Source organism: Elaeis guineensis, chromosome 6 (assembly GCF_000442705.2).
Source record: "Elaeis guineensis isolate ETL-2024a chromosome 6, EG11, whole genome shotgun sequence".
Classification (NCBI taxonomy): domain Eukaryota; kingdom Viridiplantae; phylum Streptophyta; class Magnoliopsida; order Arecales; family Arecaceae; genus Elaeis; species Elaeis guineensis.
The window spans coordinates 22,372,384-22,389,830 of record NC_025998.2 but is presented as its reverse complement, the minus strand read 5'-3'; the positions used below and the strand labels follow the sequence as shown (position 1 = coordinate 22,389,830).

Genomic DNA, 17,447 nt, shown 5'->3' with positions numbered 1-17,447 from the left:
ATGGTTCAGGGTTTTTGACATTTTCATGTTTTGGACGTTCTAGGGCACATATTACCATATATTTCGATTAAAATGAGCTAAATTTTGGCATGCTTATCATATAATAAGGTGTTTCACATGCTTTTTATTGCAGAAGAAGGCAAAGGAGTTTAAGAAGCAGGAAGCCCGTGAAAATGTCAATGCTGAGTCATATATTGCCAATGCTGAAAATCCACGTTCTAAAAAGAAGCTGAAATCTTCCAAGTCTAATTAATGAAGATCAGTTTAAATCATATTGGAGAGAGGAGACAGGATAGCCTTTTCTTTATTGAGACAAAAGCACTGTAAGTCCTTTCCAGAATCTGGTAATGCTGTCAAATGAGTGATGCCTACCCTCTTTCTGGAGCTCATATATGACTTGGGACTTTGTAGGTGTTTTCGTAAAAACTGAAAGGAATCGAAGTGAAAGCTCAATTTTCAGGTTGGCTGCTCTGCAATGCAATGAGCCTAGTACTTTTTCTGAGCAACTGCTTCATAATGTCATTGTTTTAAGAACTAACCAACAGTTACATGTCTTGTAACATATGAACAGTTTTGAGGTGTCAAATTAGTTGAACAGGTTAACTGTTTGTCGTATTTGTTCATTGAAAGGACTGCTAAACGCTGATGAGGGTTATTAATATGAACTGGCAGTTGTCAAGTTACTGATTCGATAGGGGAAAACACATGGTAATGATGTTCAATTCTCCCAGCTGAGAATTCATGTAAATATAAAAGCTTTTGGTGTCAATCCAATCCATGGGAAGTCCTACAAATAATAACCGTATGCTGATTACCCATTTTTCAAATTTATGCTGGAGTGTGTGGAAGCGAGCCAACGGAAGCTCCGTGAGTTTCATCTCTCGTCTCGATCGACCCGCTCGACCCCACTGCCCTCTCGACCTGACCTCGCCCCTCCAATCTCCATCTACTCCCACCGTCTCAGGTTGCCATTTTTGCCTCACCCCTCTCACGCTACGAACTCCCCACCTTTCAGGTCCCTTCTCTCTCCCTCTTTCATTCTCTTTTCTTTGAATAGAATTTATGCATGGAGACACCAAATATGGGGCGCTCCTACTCACCCTCTCTATAAGTTTGGAGTTTAGGGGTAAGTAATCCTCCTGATCTTGGATCGAAATTGCTTACCGCCGTCCAGGGCTGATCAAGTAATCAAAATCCGAAGAAATTCATCTAATCTAATTCAATAAATATCGGTTTAAGTCAGTTGAAAGATATAAATCGAATGAAATTAGATTGAGATTTTTAAAAAATCAATTATTTACGATTGGGTTCTGTTTTTATATTTTTAATCTGTATGAAATCAAATTTGATTGATGCAAAATTTTACAAACTCATTTTTATTTTGGGACGATGTCATTTAGACTTCAATACTTCATTCTAAAAAATTATTTCGTTATCTATTTGGATTCACGAGAATATTAATGTTGAATTATTGATGGAAGCACATCAATTTGAGATAATTTTGAAGTGAAAGCTTTCAGATGTGGTTGCTTTCAGATGAGTAAATATTTTTTTTTCTATTTTATTTTATACAGATTCAAAAATATGTTCAAAATTTGTAACTTATAAGATTTAAGTATTTTTTACATTAAATTGATTAAAAAAAATAAATAAGCTTAAATGAGTCAATATTGGACTTAAAACTTGATTGCTAATTTTGTTATGCTATCAATCTCAAAACAAAAGTTTAATTTCATTTTTAGCACATTCTTATATCTTTTATCTATTCTCAGTGTGGTCTTCATTCCCTTGAGTTGGATGTTAGTGGCTCACAATGCAAGACTCTATGCTTGTTAATGCTATCTCCTTTACATCCCATAGTCCTTTCTATCACCACAATGAAAACATAGAAGGAATTTAACTGCTGATCATGGTACAGCCATCTAAACCAAGCATGGTAGGTTGGATCATAATTTTTTTGTTTGTCCACTGTCGATTGACACTCTGATCAATCAAAAATCAAAAATTATATTTCATTTTTTGCACAATAGTACATATTTTATAGTGCCATAGATATCTATTCTCAGTAATCAGTATGGTCTTCTTCATTCCCTTGAGTTGGGTGCAAGTGGCTCACAATGCAAGGCTATGCTGGGTAACGCCATCTCGTTTACATCCCATGGCACTTTCTATCACCACAAGGAAAACACAGAAGGAATTTAACTCCTGATCATGGTACAACCATCTAAACCAAGCATGTTTGGTTGGATCATATTTTGTTTGGTCTATTGTTTGATTGACACTCTGATGTAACTTTGTTTCTATTTTTTTTCAATTCTGTCCTTTTCTTTAATAATTTAGCTATGTTTTACTTAAATAAAGAAAAAGCTTACTGAGGGAGATAAGAGCTGTTACCTGAGTTGATAATTATCGTGAGAATGGTTTTATTGGTGTCAATAGCTTATATCTTTCCTTTGAAGTGTTTTGTCATCTACAGTGGCCACATGACTTTCTAATACTAATTTGAACTAATAACTTATGGGGAGCTGGCTCGATTAATAAGCTGAGAAAAGGTGTAAAGACTGTTCATGCAATGTTTTTTTTTTTTAACAAAAAAGACTTCTTAAGTCAGTTATAACACTGGCATTTAAGTCAGATTACTCTCAGTGTAACTGTGTTATAGCACCACTCAATATTGACTGTCAGTATTGTTCATATCTGTGCCTTCAATGTAAATTCATTATTATAATCATGTTAATGGATTCATTGTGCAGGTCTCGCGATTGATTGAGATGCAGACACCCTTGTATATTGATGGGATTCATGCATTTCACCCCTTCTTTCAACGGCACAGCCAGCAGCTGTCAATTTGTTCAACTTCCTCCGGCCTTCAACCATCCTACTGACAGGCAATGATCTATTTCCGTCAATTTCTTCTAGCTTTATTGTGCTGTTAATTTCGAATTAATTATGATGCTAATTCACCACTTTTGCTTGGAAAGCTAACTTTGAAGAAATGGTACAGAAAACTGCAACAGATAGAAGGTAAAATCCAAGTGTTCTAGAATGTGGTTTTAAAATGTGGTCCCAAAAGCATAATGCATGTGCGATATCTTAGTTGGGTGTCCAGTGTTTGTAAAGGGAAGTTGTTTTAGGCTTACTTTTGATAAATTACCTGAGTACTCGAAATCTCGAAAGCAGACAATGAGGATAACTATACTCGATAGCATTTCTTAGTCATTGCAGTTCTGAAGCCCCATCTTTAATAGCTTGAGCATGCCCTAAAATTTCTTCTAACATTCGGGGCAACGAAGAACATCTGATTGAAGTTTAGAGTTTTAGATTAAGCTTTGCTATATTGACTTATTATAAAAGATTAAAATTTTAGGCAAGAGCCATGCCAGCAAGCTATCACCACCGCTTGTATTGATGAATTTTTTGGAACCTACGTTGTTCTTTTGAGATCAGCTTGGGAACATTTCTTGGAGCTGAAAACCATGGTTAAGGCACTATAAATAAAAAGTTGACAGTATATATTGCCAAACTTACAACCAAGATTTTAAATACCGATACCGGACCTCGTGCTGGTTGCCGGTCGGAATGGTACTGTACCGGCCCATACGGATAATAAAAAATTCAAAAAAAAAATTCCATCCAATGGGCCAAAAAAAAAGCCGTACCACTGTACCGACCCAAAAAATCCCATCCAACGCCCCCTCCCCAAAAAAAGAGAAAATCAAACTATACTGCACCATACTGGCCTTGTACTATACCGTACCGGCCTGTACCACGTGGTTCAGTTTGTTTCAGATCATTTTTTGAAAAATCAGTCTGAACAGAATCGGTTCCTAGTCAGTACGGTACGGTACAGGGTGTACTGGCTGGTTCGAGCCGGTATAGAATACTATGCTTACAATAATACTATTTATTAAACAAACAATTAAGTGATCATAACCCTTTAGTCTAGCTCTTGAAGTCAAAAATATCTCCTCAAGTCAGAGATGCCTCCAGTTATTTCAAAGTCTAAGACAAATAACATAGGAATAACTTGTATAATAATATTCATATTTCACTTTTTATTGTTCTCAAAAAAAATTTATGTAAATTAAAAAAATCATAAAGTTAGACCATGACTGTAAATTAAAAATTAATTAAAGCATAGATCTGCATCATAGTCAATGCATTAAGGTTATGCTTGACTTCAGAAGAATAAAGGAGGAATAGAGGTTGGATAAGCCTTATTCCTGCTACAAAGAAATATACAAAAACAAGCAAGGAATAACTAATCCAATTAGACATGCTATTCTAAGGGAAACTTCATTAGAGCAACAAGGCCTTCTCTTGTTCCTACTTTTTCTTCATGACAAAAACGACCTCATCTTAATTTAAAATTTTAGCCAGCAACAATAGGAATTAATTGCACAATAATTATTTTTATCATATTCTTGAACCAAAGTCTAAATTATATAAAGCAATGATTGAATAATCTTTGATCCACTAAAACTAAATAAAGTACCGAACTATATTGTGATTTTATGAATTATGATTGTATTTGGTTCAGGAGAAATAAAAAAGCGCTATTCCTTTCAAAAAAAATGCAAATAAAGGAGGAACACTTATTCTTGCCAAAGTTAGCATGTTAGTGCAATAACTATTTTAAGGGATGGAATAACTTTATTCATGGAGTAAGACCCTTGTTATTCCTATATTCTTTTTTTGAAGGTCCAAAATACCCTTAGCCTATAGTTATTCTTGAAATTTCAGCTAATCATGATCTAAGAGGATCACTAGACTTGCTGCGGAAAACTTTTGCCATCTCTGATAGGTTTATGCAGGGGTTCTGGAGCAAGAACTACCACATTGGAGGCTGAATTGTGCATGTCATCTAGTTCCAATGCGCTTTTTTTTTTTTTTTTTTTGAAAATTAACTTTTTGAGATCGACACGTATGTGGCTATCCCCAAGGGGTTTGTCACACTAACATGGGGATACGATGATGTTTAGACCCTGAAATAAGCCAGTCAAAGTAAAACTTTCCTTTAAGGTAAGTCTGGCTGGATGTATCTTCTCATCTGGGAGGAAAAGTTGATATAGTAGTCTAGATCCAACTCCTGAACATATTTACTAATATAAATTGTTTACTATTTTAGAAAAATTCTGTCATCTTTTAACTAGAAGAGGAAACCGACCTAGATCCAAAATGGTGGATGTTACTAGTATAAATATAGAGCTTGTATAATGATTTTAATTATGCTATTAATAAAAGAAAAAATGGTCTAAAGATTACTTTTCACTATTATTTTACTTTTTTTTTTTGGAAAGATCCGAGTTGAGTAGATTGAAGGAATTGCGTACTTCTCTTTTTGATTTGATCATTATACACCTTTTCCTACAAAACAAGATACCCCAACTTAGAGTTCCAGAAATTTTAGCCCAAGAAAAATAGGAATAACTTGTGGAATAACTATTCTTGTTCTACCTTTGCCTTATTCCCACACCGAATTAGTCTTTAGTCATGGTTGCTAGCAAATGCAATTCTGGACCAAGTAGAGTTTCTCAAGGATTGCATTTGGAAGAAAGTTCAATTCACTTGTCACATGGGAAGAGAGATCTGTAGATAAGACTAGCTACTCTTCACTATTGATCAACTTCCACTCCATCTTTCCTTTCATTTTTACCTTAGGATTTGGAGCATCATTCTTGAGAAAAGGCAAGGGAGGCATGATGGCCCTCTCTCTCTATCCCTACTCTCAATCCCTCCTCTCTCGTTTACCTTATAGATGGAGCGGAAGATAATTATAGAAATATTAGGCTTTTCTACACTAGTATGTTGCTAAATGAAAATTAATTTTAAATTGAGCGAGCCCATATTGGCTTAATAATAGTTTGATAATATGCTAATTTGGTTTACTTACAGAATCAATGAAAACCATTGCAAATTGGTTTCTCAATTGTTCCCATAATTCTTCATAGTTTTTCATAAGTTTTATGAATTTTTGTGTGCTTTATAATGCCATATCTTGTTTCTCTCGATAAGAGATTTTTAACCATCATTTCATGTTTCCATTTACATACTGCTTTCCCTCCCCCTTTTGGCAATTATGGTCTAAATCAAGTAAACCACAAAATTGCCATGATTGATGCAGGAAAATTACATATAAATATACATGGAGGCTGATAAATTTGGGTTGTATTTGTCTCAAGAATGAAGTAGGGATAGGGCTTGAGATCAGCTTGGCTAAGCAAGCTTTGAAAAAGCAAAAACTTCTGAGAGTTGGAATAACTTTTTTCATACAATAGGGGCCCATTTGTCTTTTTCCTCCTTTTGTCTATTGACAAAAACACCCTTAGCATAGTATTTTCCAAGAAACTTGAACCAAACAAATATAAGAATAACTTGTGGAGTAACTATTCCAAGAGGTTATTCAATTCCACTTTTTTCTTACTCAAACCAAAAGCAAGCTAAATTATATAAAGCATGGTGTTAGACCACTAGAAAGCATAGAACTTTGCCATGACTAATGCATAAAGGTTGTCTTTGCTTCAATATTATAGGAGGAATAAGAAGGAATAGTTATTTCAGTCAAACATGTTTATTCATGAAGCAACTAGGCCTAAGCAAAATGAGGTGGCCCACCCAACTCAGCACTGATTGGCCCAATTTTTGCCAAGCTTGGGCTTACATTTTCAACCTAATGGGCCCGGCCGAGTCCCAACTTCTCAAGCCAATTAAGATTAGGCTAGGCTCAAGCTTTTACTTTTTTGACTCGACTTGAGTTGTGTGTGTGTGTGCGGACATGCATACTTCCCTCTCACCTTTTTTAACATGGCCCAAATTATACTTCCCTTTTTTGAATTAGGGCTATCTCCCCTCCAATCATTGATGCCACTAACCACCTTTGTGCTCCGTCACCTTCACCGCCATGGTTCTCTTCCTCTCTCTTTGCTTTCATCTCTAGTGGGCTATTATTACCTTCTCCTTGGCTCTCTTCTTTCTCTCTCTGCATCCCTCTTCAAGTCAGTGGCCACCCCCTACCCCACTTCCGCTCTCTTTTTTCGCTGTTACTCCTAGTCGATCGCTTACTCTACCACCCCTCTCTCTCTCTCCCCCTGCCCACCCTCCCGTGTTCGATGGTCCAACAATGCTCGCCCTCATCACACTATTTTAGTCAAACCTATTCACTCATACATTAACTACTTAGGAGGATGGAGTAACTTCATTCTTGGTAATAAATTGCAAAATTAGACCATATTGATCCATTCAAATTAATAAAGCACAAAAGTATGCCATGATCGATGTATTAAGTGTATACTTGGTTCAAAAATAAAAGCTTGGTAGCTGGGTTTGAAGGCATGAATAAACCAGGAAAGTTAAAAACATGTCTATCCAGGCATTAACTACTATACGGAATGGAATAGCTTTATTTCGAATATGTTATTCTTTTATCTTAGACCCATCATTCTCTATGAATGGAGATGCAATCTAGGGTTATTCCATAATTTTTAGGCACACAAAATAGACTAATGTCAAATAACTAGTCCAAGAGGAATAACTATTCCTTTTCTACTTTTTTCTTTCCCTAAACCAAATATGATCTAAATTAAAAAACGCACTGAGAGACCATTGTTAATAAGTTGAAATTAATTTATGCATGGTTTGTGCAATTGGTTGATGCATTATGGCAGTGTTTGGCTTGGGAATAATAAAGATGGAATTGAGCTTGGTATAAGCCTTATTCCCACCAGTCGACTTTAAGAAAACAAAACGGAGGAATAGTTATTCTGATTATTTTTTCTTAAAAAAAAATCTAGCGGCTGAATTTTGGAAAATATATGCATAATAAGTTAAAGCACAGGATTGCAGCTAAACAGATGATTCATATTATAAAAAAAATGTACCTAATTGATGCCTTACAGCTGTCTTTGGCTTGGGAGTAAAGCGGAAGGCTTGGTATATTCTTAACTCTTGCTAGGCGAGTTAAAAAGTAGGAATATGGGAGGAATTATTCAAATCAAACTTGATTATTCTTGGGATACCTCATCTGAGGCTAGTATAATTTTTCTTTTGGAATAAGGCTCTCTTTATGTATATCTACTTTTTTCAACAAGCAAAGCTATTGTTGACTTAGAGTAGGGATGGCAACGCGTAGGGTACCCACAAAATTTGTCCTACCTGTATCTGAACCCGATTAAAATCTTACTACCCAAACCCATCCCAAATCCAATTACAAAATTAATAAAGAATCCCAAACCCATCCCATTAAAAATTGGTATACCCGTCGGGTACCCAACCCTAGCAGGTTACCTTTTATTTGGGACGGGTTATTCGGGTACGCAAACCCACCTCCTATCAAAACAACTAGACCACCTCCTATCTCACAAACCTAATGTTCAAAAAGTAAGGAAAAAGGACATGTTAAACCACAAGCCTCTCTCTCATTCTATGGTGGCCGATGCAAGCTACCATGACACACATTGGCCCTTGAAATTGAATAGCATGAGAAAGGCTTTGTTCATGCATTTACATGACAGTTCAGAAAGGGGGAACTTAGCCTAGTCCAAGTCTCACACCATGGATTTGGTATCATGAGAATAGAACTTTAAATTGAAAATTTATAGCCAAAGAAGGATCCTTTCAATCAAAAATCCCCAAACCCTACAAAATATCATGCCTTCTACCAAGATTAAGCTCTCAAAACCTCAAGGGACCAACTCACACTGCCACAACTGGTACAAAATTCCATCTCCTTGAGAAAAATCCCAGTCGGAACTTAGGGCTGAGCAAATAATCGAAACTCGAAGAAACCCACCCAATTCGACCTATATGAAACCGAACTTGAATCTGGTTGAAGCAGGTTGTGATTCGTAAAAAATTCGGTTAATTATGGTCGGGTTCGGTTTGTGCATTTTTAATTTGTATGAAATCGAATCCGATCGACCGATATAGTATTTTCAATACTTAGGCTATTTGAAGAATTGAAAAATAACAATTATGACATATTGTATACTAACTTATGGATGTTATGAAATTATTATATCCTAATTTCTATATGAATTGAATGGTGTATTGGTTTGTGATGTTTAAAATCAACATTAGATCAACATTGAAGTCCAAATCGACACAACCCATCCGAACCTGCTACAAACCGTTAACTTCGGTTTTAAATGGTTTATATATGATAAACGGTTGGCAGCGGATTGGATTTTCTTCAATCCGATTGAGCTCAGTCGGGTTAAATTTTTCTCTTAATCCAATCCAATCTGACCCATGCTCAGCCTTATCGGAACCTAAGAAATCCCTCCAATCTCCCTCCAAAGAAGAATCCTTTCGATAAAAAATCCCCAAACCCATCATGCTTCTACCAGGATTAAGCTCTCAAAGCCTCAAGGGACCAACCACAATGCCAGCACAGAATCCCATATCCATGACCAAAAAACCCCAACAAGAACCTAAGGAACCCCTCTGATCTCTCTTAGGTGCTCTCCATCCCCACAGATCTTTGAAAAAGAGAATGACATGAAAAGAAAAACAAGCGAAAGGGAAAAAATGATCCATCATGTGGAAACAGGTCTTATCTTGTATGTTTTTTCCCATCTTTCATTTGTTTTCATTGATTTTTTCCTATGTTTTCCCCCGATTTTTCCTTTGGTTTTTCTGTGCTCAGTCTCCATCGAGTGGGAGGCTTGGAGCGGCCAAATAGGGAAGCTTGGATGATGGCTAGGGTTTTGTGTTGGTATCTATAAATAAGGGGGTTCGGGTAGTGGGTATCGAGGGGTAAATCTCAAACCCAACCTAAATTCATTCGGATTTTAATTTTAAATACCAAATACTATAGGATATTGCTAAACGGATCATATTAGGATTTGGGATGAATCGAGTACCCCGAAAAATCCATCTGACCACCATCCCTAACTTAGAGTCATTCCACATATCATAGATAGATAAAGATAGAAATAAGAAGCTGTCACAATATTGGACCCCATACTGATATCATCCTATTATAATGTTAGTATGAAGGAGATTGTAAAATGTTCCGAGTGTCGATACGGTACAAGATTATATACTAGTTGGGTATCGGTATAGTACACCCAATATATTATGGTGCTGACTGGTATGACAAATCTTGAGCCAAACAATCATTTAAATTAAATAAAGCACAGAATTAAATAAATTAAATAAAACATAAATTTACTATAGGATTGATGCATGAAGGCTACACCTCAATAAACCAAAAGTAAAGCCTGAAATAGATCCCCCCTGCAAAGTGGGTTTAAGAAGCAAGAATGAGAGAGAAGGTTATTCCCAAAAACTTGGTTATTCTTGGAATGACTGTTCCAAGGAATTGGAATAAACTTATCCTTGAATAAGGGCCGCTTGTTTGTGTCTTTATGTTCGAGTGGTGACTTGTGATGTAGTTTAGTAGAAAATGAATACCAGTAAAAGAAGTTGCTAATCTCGAACAAATAGGCGACTTCTTGGAGTGTTCAAGAAGTTGGGCTTTGGCGGTGTAAAGAATAGGCAGATTGTGCTCTAGAAAGCAGTTGTTTTTATGCTTGCATGTGCTTCATGGCTCATGCTTTACCTTTTGTATGGACATTAACCAAATTTTGCAAATCATCATTCTACTAATGTGACAGCAACTTTTCTAACCCAACCCATAGCATGTATGACTCCCTCGTCAGCACCCAATGTGATGCCTTTTGCTCCTGATGGGACTTGAGATTTTTCGATTTTTGCATCTTTGGTAGCATATAATTTCCTGGAGTGACTGTCTGCAGTGTACAAGTGCAAGAGGATCCAATCATTGATATATGAGAGGTGCAAGAGCATCCAATCATTGATACATGATAGGTGCAAGCGGATCAAATTATTGATATATGGTAGATTAACCTTTTGGAATGCTCTAAAGATGCTTGGGTTGTGTTCGCAAACTGATTCCTGCACCCAACATTCTCTCAAAGATCTTGAATCTCTAAGTTCTAGTGCTTTGAAAATTAAATATGTTCTCCCTAATCATGTGAACAATCTCTTTCTTATCTAATTTTCCAATTTTATGCACAACAGAATAAATCTTCAAAGAAATACAATGCTATTTGTGATGCAAAACAGTTAAATAACTTTTAAATAACTGGTAACAGATAATGTAGACCTTAATTTACTTATCAGATTGACATGGGGAAATGACAGTCTGCAAGTTCAATATTTGGTGAAATGATTGTCAATCTGGAGCTTACTGTTGTTATTCTGGGTACCTCGTTTACAATTTTTAGCAGTTGGGCTGGCTTTTTTATAGGTATTATGTTGGATTTTTTTTTTGGAGATATTATATGAGATCTGTCATAAAGGCCTTCTAGCTTTCTTTTATACCCCCAATCTTCCTCTCAGAATTGCACGGCAGTTGCAGATAGACTTTATATGGAATCTGTAGTGGCAATGGCATTATTAGGTGTCAAACTGGCTTAATGATTGTCCCGGTTATTCTTCATATCTCTTCGGTTTTAATTATCATTCATCTTAATTGTAGTAAATTCCTGAACAGGGTAATTATGGAAAATTTTATGACTTTTTAACCACCACCTAGCCTTTCGTGTGCCTGTACAGTACAACTATGGGTCATATATTAGACTTGATTTGACTAACTATTTCAAATTGGACTTATCTCAAATCAAAGCCTTTTCCCTTTTTTTCTTTTCAGGTCCTTTTTCTGTTTATCATAAAGATGGTGGTACTTCTGAGGTGTTGGTGTTATCTGAATTGAATGGTGTTCTAACCATCTCTGCCATCCTTGCTTATTGTGTTTCTTGCAGATATTTGCTTGCAATACAAACAAGACATCATATATTCTCATTTCAGTGTTGCTTCCTATTTCCTGCATCTTACCACATATCACAGTCCAGCACTGTTACTCATGTTTGACGTTCTTTGGTGCAGGGAGTTGTGCTTGATGTCCTGGCTGCTGCAGGAGTAATAAAATCACATCATTTCTGGTTGGATGTAGAGCATGAGAAAACCATGTTACCCTTTTGGGGTTGCCTGCTGCCTGTGTAGGCTCAAACTTGATGATTTAAATTGCTTCTTGACTATTATGAAAGATCTAGAGACATTGGAGCATATTATATTAGCTGAGCAATTAAGAGTACTTCTGTGGTCTTCATATGTTGGAGGATATTGTGTTTCTGCTGCTGTTCTTTAGTCTTTACTGCCCTTTGTGCTGGGAATTTGCCACCTATACATCAAGAGATTTAAATGCACACAACATTTCATAGAAATGCTTGTTAAAGTGCTGTAAAATTTGGAAAGACATTTCCTGCCTGATCAGCTATGGTAGTCTTTGACAGAGAGTCATGTGATCCATAAAGTGATGCAGCTGCCCTGCTGCAGCAGGCAGGCAGGCTCTATATGGTCCCACAGTTGCCAGGAAAACAGTAGCCATTGTTGTGGAGGTATGAAGTATTAATTTCACTCAGGGTAATAAGAAATTGTCTTAATAAGCTCCGGTTGGAGATCAATAGACTCGATTGGCGAACCGCATATTATAGGTTAAGAAAATTATTGTGTTTTTTTCATCATGACTCTAAACACATGATTGGCTACGGTTTCTATGAGATGGCATTGAGCTACAGCCAAAATATATAGCTCAGGAATAATAGATGTATATTGGATAGGTTAAGAATTTTTTCGGTGCTTATCACTTTTGGATCTATTCATCTAAAATGCCCAGGTTTTTAGAGAGGATGTTAACATGATATTGGAGCTTTTCGATGCTTTTGGATGCATTTAAGACACTTGGATCTGTCCACCTAAATGTCTAGATTTTGATGGCATTGAATAATATGTTGTCCATGCAACTTTACGAAGTTGCTATTGCATGTATACATTCATAAAACACTTGTAAAACATGCACGCACACACACAAATATTTCTATGCCGTTTGATGTCATTAAAAAAATGTGTGGTTTAAAATTGAAACAATTAAAATATTTTTAATTAGTAGATATGTAAAAAGAAGAGTTTATAACGATACGTAAGCAGATGATTTTGCAATAGTACTCGTGCAATTTCACATAATTAGAAAGATACACACTCAAAAAATCAATTAAGGAATGATCAAAATTTGGCTGAAACTTGTCGAGTCTTTTGTGACTCTGTTGAATCAAAAGTCAAAAAATAAAGCCAAGTCACATTGTTAATTTATCTTTATTCAAGATCTTAATTCAATCAACTTGAAATGTTAGACAACTATTTTGATAATGATATAAACATCATTGTTGAGTCTATAAAAGCTATATACTCTTTATTATTTTTAGAACATTAAAGTATATTGAATGTAAATCATTTATATATTTAAATCAAAAAAATATTTTTTAGTGATTTATAAATGATGAGTTGTTGTCCGTTTGTCAAGGTGAGAGTTTCGTAAAAAAATTTATTCCATAAAAATTGATGTCAACATGAAATCATGCGGCGTGATAATACTGATCTTTTGAGATTATGAAAGGCTAAATTATCTTCATTAGAGTTGACTTCTGCGATTTGAGCACGTGCCCCAAAGCCTACTAGATTAATCACGCGGCTTGTTTAATTTAATTTAAAATTGGATAATGTAGGCCGAATCTTTCTTGCTCACCGTGAACCTCACCACGTTGGCAATCTCCTCCAATTTCAATATAATCTTTGACGTAGCTCCTGAGATAAGCCTGGCCTCCTTCCCTCTCTCCTCAAATAGCCCAGATAGGTCAAAACCTCTGGACAACGAGATTATATCGAATGCCCTTCAAAAAGGGTGGTAAAACATGATGCAACTAAAGCCGGACATCGACCTGGACTCGAGGCCTCGACTTCCTTCGAATCATCCCGCTAACCCTACAGCAGGCTATCGCCACCATGAAATCCTCCAAGCTATGCACTTGGTCACCCTTGGGAGTATCGGATGTGGCAGAAGCAGAGAGATGCAGGCCACATTGCACTCCTCTGGCTTCAGGTCGTCAATGTGGAGCTCCCTAGAGAAGCTAATACTACGATGTGATGGAGGGTGGAAGGTCTCTCCCAATCTTCCATGATTTTTTTTTTTTTTTTTTTTAATTCTTTTAAGCATGATTAACCATGATCGATCTTTAAGACAGTAGTCAAATTTATTAGCTAATGTGTCAAGTTTTTATTAGGCAGACATGGTAGAGTGTATCTCATTGTTTCTTGATCTTTTGTCGACCCCATCCATCAGGGGGGACCTCGACCTTTATAAACCACAATTGAAGGTTGGCTTGTCATCATGGTAACCCCATCGCGTGCACAATATCCTAGCAAAACTCGGACCATTCTCTGGTTACCGGTGAAAGGGAACCTATTCACATACTGTTTAAGGACGGGGCTTTTCCAAACCAACATTTGACCATTTAAAGGCCCTTGAAGGTAGCCGCAACTTCAACTTCTCGATGGCAATTAGATCGGATCGAATTATAAACGGATCGAATCAGATGCGGATTGGATCAAAAAATATCAAATCTGTATCCGATTTGTTTATTAAATAGGTCCGATTTTCACATGACCTATTTAATAAACAGATCATCCAATCCGATCCGTTTCACATGTTTATTAAACAGTTAACCTGTTTAACTAATTCGATCCAACCCATTTAATATGTTTATCGTCTAATCTGCTTATTAGATGAACAACCTATTTAACTGATCCGATTCAATCCGTTTAATCTGTTTTTAAATATGACAAACATCACAATTCACAAACAGTCAGCATGTTTAATTCAAGACAAAATATATCATTTCAAACTGAAAATACATTATCCTTGAAGAAGAACAAAAGCTACCACTATTTAACATATGATCACTTTAAATAATATAAAGCATGAGGAGAAAACTTGCTCAATAAAAAAAAAAAAAAGATACAGCAATAGTACATGCAGAAGATTCAAATAGGATGCAACATTAACTCTAAGCCAAATCTCATCACCACCAAAAAATTTAAAATACTTAGAATATCAAAAAAAAAGAAGAGGAAGAGGAGGCTCAGATTTAATATTTTATCTATAACTAAATCAAAACAACAATAATCAGTTACCTGTATAATAAGGCCGTCTAAGATTATTGCTATTAGAAACAGTTGAATCAGTAAAAAGATATTCCAAAATCATCATAGCCTCCCTACACAAACCTTAAAACAAACCTCTGCACATAGGCCATACTGCACATTTTGATATTCAGTATAAAAAATAGAAATCAAAACTCAAAAGAATACAAAATTAATGGAAGAGAAAAAATAAGAAAATATACCTTGGAATGATTAAGAAAGCACGGAAGGAGGAAAAGGAGAAAAAATTCAAGATCTCGAGGGCCAACCTCCCTCAGCGACGACCATTAGGGAAGGAAGGGCATCGGCCATCGAAAGAGGAAAAAGGAGAAAAATCCTAGATCTCGAGCGGCCAAAGCATCAAGCGGCACAACCGCACAAGCCCTCTCGGCGACAACTGTTGGGGAAGAAGGCACCGGCCACCAAAAGAGAAAAAGAAAGAAAAATCCTAGATCTTGAGCAGCCAAGGCATTAAGCGGCACAACCACATAAGCCTCCTCGGCAACGACTGTTGGGGAAGAAGGCATCGATTACTAAAATAGAAAAGAGAAAAATGATGTAGATGGTAGATCCGCCAAGTGCCAACAGTCGAGTGCTGACGAAGCACCTCCTCTCAAGGACCGAAGGAGGAAATCAAAGAAGAAAGGAAATCATGGGAGGGTGGAAGCACCAGAGGAAGTGGAAGCATCCACCAGCGGCCACCGAAGGAGTAGAGCTATGAATGACTGAAGGAGGAAACCCTAAAGCATCGAGAGTCGAAAATGAGATGGGATGAAAAAATGGAACAGTGAAACCGCCGAATGACCGAACTCGAAAGTTGAAACCCCTAAAGCCCCCAAAGGATCCAACTATCACGGGTTAAACGGGTTTATAGTTATAACCCGATCCAATCCAACCCAATTCATTTATTAAACAGATTAAATGGGTCAGCTATCTGAAATCTGAATCCGATCCGATTAATAAACAGGTTAAATAGGTTGATCCATTTATGATCCGAATCCGTTTAATCTAAATCCAAACCTATTTAAGAGGGATCGAATGCGGATTGGGTTGGTGGGTCGAATCGATTTTTGCCACGCCTATTCTGTATTAGCCAATCCGTTCAACAAGCCTTGACCTAAGGGGGAGTACAAAGTCTATGGCTATCCCTTGTATTCATAGTTTAATCCTCTAAAGTTCAGAGCCTAGTCTAAATAAATCCTCCTATCAGAGCTCGAAGTCTAATTTGTAAATAAGAAGATTATTTTCTTTGATACCTCTCGACTTACCCATCTTTCAAATCTGAATATTGTATTATTTCTCTCCTCCCAAATGCATCAACTAACAAGAGGCGGGACTTGGTATCCCTCTTTTGACAAAATTATCTATAATGAGAATCCTGTTATGATAACACAACCAAGTAAAGGTCTTAATCTTTTCCAGGATTAGAAGATGCCAAATGATTTTACCAAAGCCTGCTGCTGTAACATGGTGATACCTTCCACAGCTTCAAAATGGATTTCAGTGGACGATTGCATGTGCTAAGAGTCTCATAGCTCCTAACTCTCAACTGGACCCACTATCACTTTGGGCTAAGGATGACTTGTAGTTCATAGCATTGTTTCCTATGCACAATAATATATAATATATACAGGGAAGCATCTTGCTTCTTCTGACTTCTCGGGGGAAAAAAAAACGTTTGACCATGTGCCCCTTGTGATGGAAGTCAAAGTGCCTTTATCACACCAAAAGCCATGAAACCTTCTGGCTACAGTACAAGATCTTCAAGAAATCGTTCCCTTCCAATGGAACCTACTTCCATCACACGATGATCCAGTCACTTAGGGCTGTTCGGTCAAGTTGTGAAAATCAATTTATTTTAAAATCACTTCATTTCAAATGAAATATTGGGTGGATATCTGATTAGGACACCTTCCAAGATCATTTTAGTACCACGCGATGCAGTAGGAAGAAAGAAGAAATAAAACAAAACAATCAAAATTCGTGGATTAGCCACAAAAAGGCTCGCCTCCACGGAACATACAAATTTCACTATAAAAAAAAAAATTTACAAGAGAAGACCTCACTCTCAACCCTTGTACACCCAATTCTCTCTCTCTAGAAGTTCTCCTCTCAAAAGCTCTCTCTCTCTTGGAAGACCCCTTGAACCCCTGAAGTGACTGGCGTCCGCTGTCTAGGAGCCTCCTGTCCTTCTCTGAGAGCATACGCTTTCTCTCTCTCCTTCACGGGTCCGTATGGCTCCGTACGGCAAAACCAGACCACTTCCTCTCTGTTTCACCGATCAGCCTTATTTAAAGGCTTAAACCTGATTAGAGAGGGATTAGGAGTCCTAAACAAAGCCAAATAACCCCCTGGACCATCGGATCAAGACCAGATGTCCTGGGCCC

The 17,447-nt window shown here is 36.9% G+C and overlaps 1 long non-coding RNA gene across 1 annotated transcript; it reads left to right on the top strand.

The window, feature by feature from the left end:
• Positions 1-116: 116 nt before the first annotated feature.
• On the top strand, positions 117-12,133 carry LOC105032746 (uncharacterized). Its single transcript, XR_012142083.1, has 4 exons — positions 117-323; positions 412-460; positions 2,754-2,888; positions 11,911-12,133. It is a non-coding gene; the product is annotated as an uncharacterized lncRNA (long non-coding RNA).
• The last annotated feature ends 5,314 nt before the right edge of the window (positions 12,134-17,447 follow it).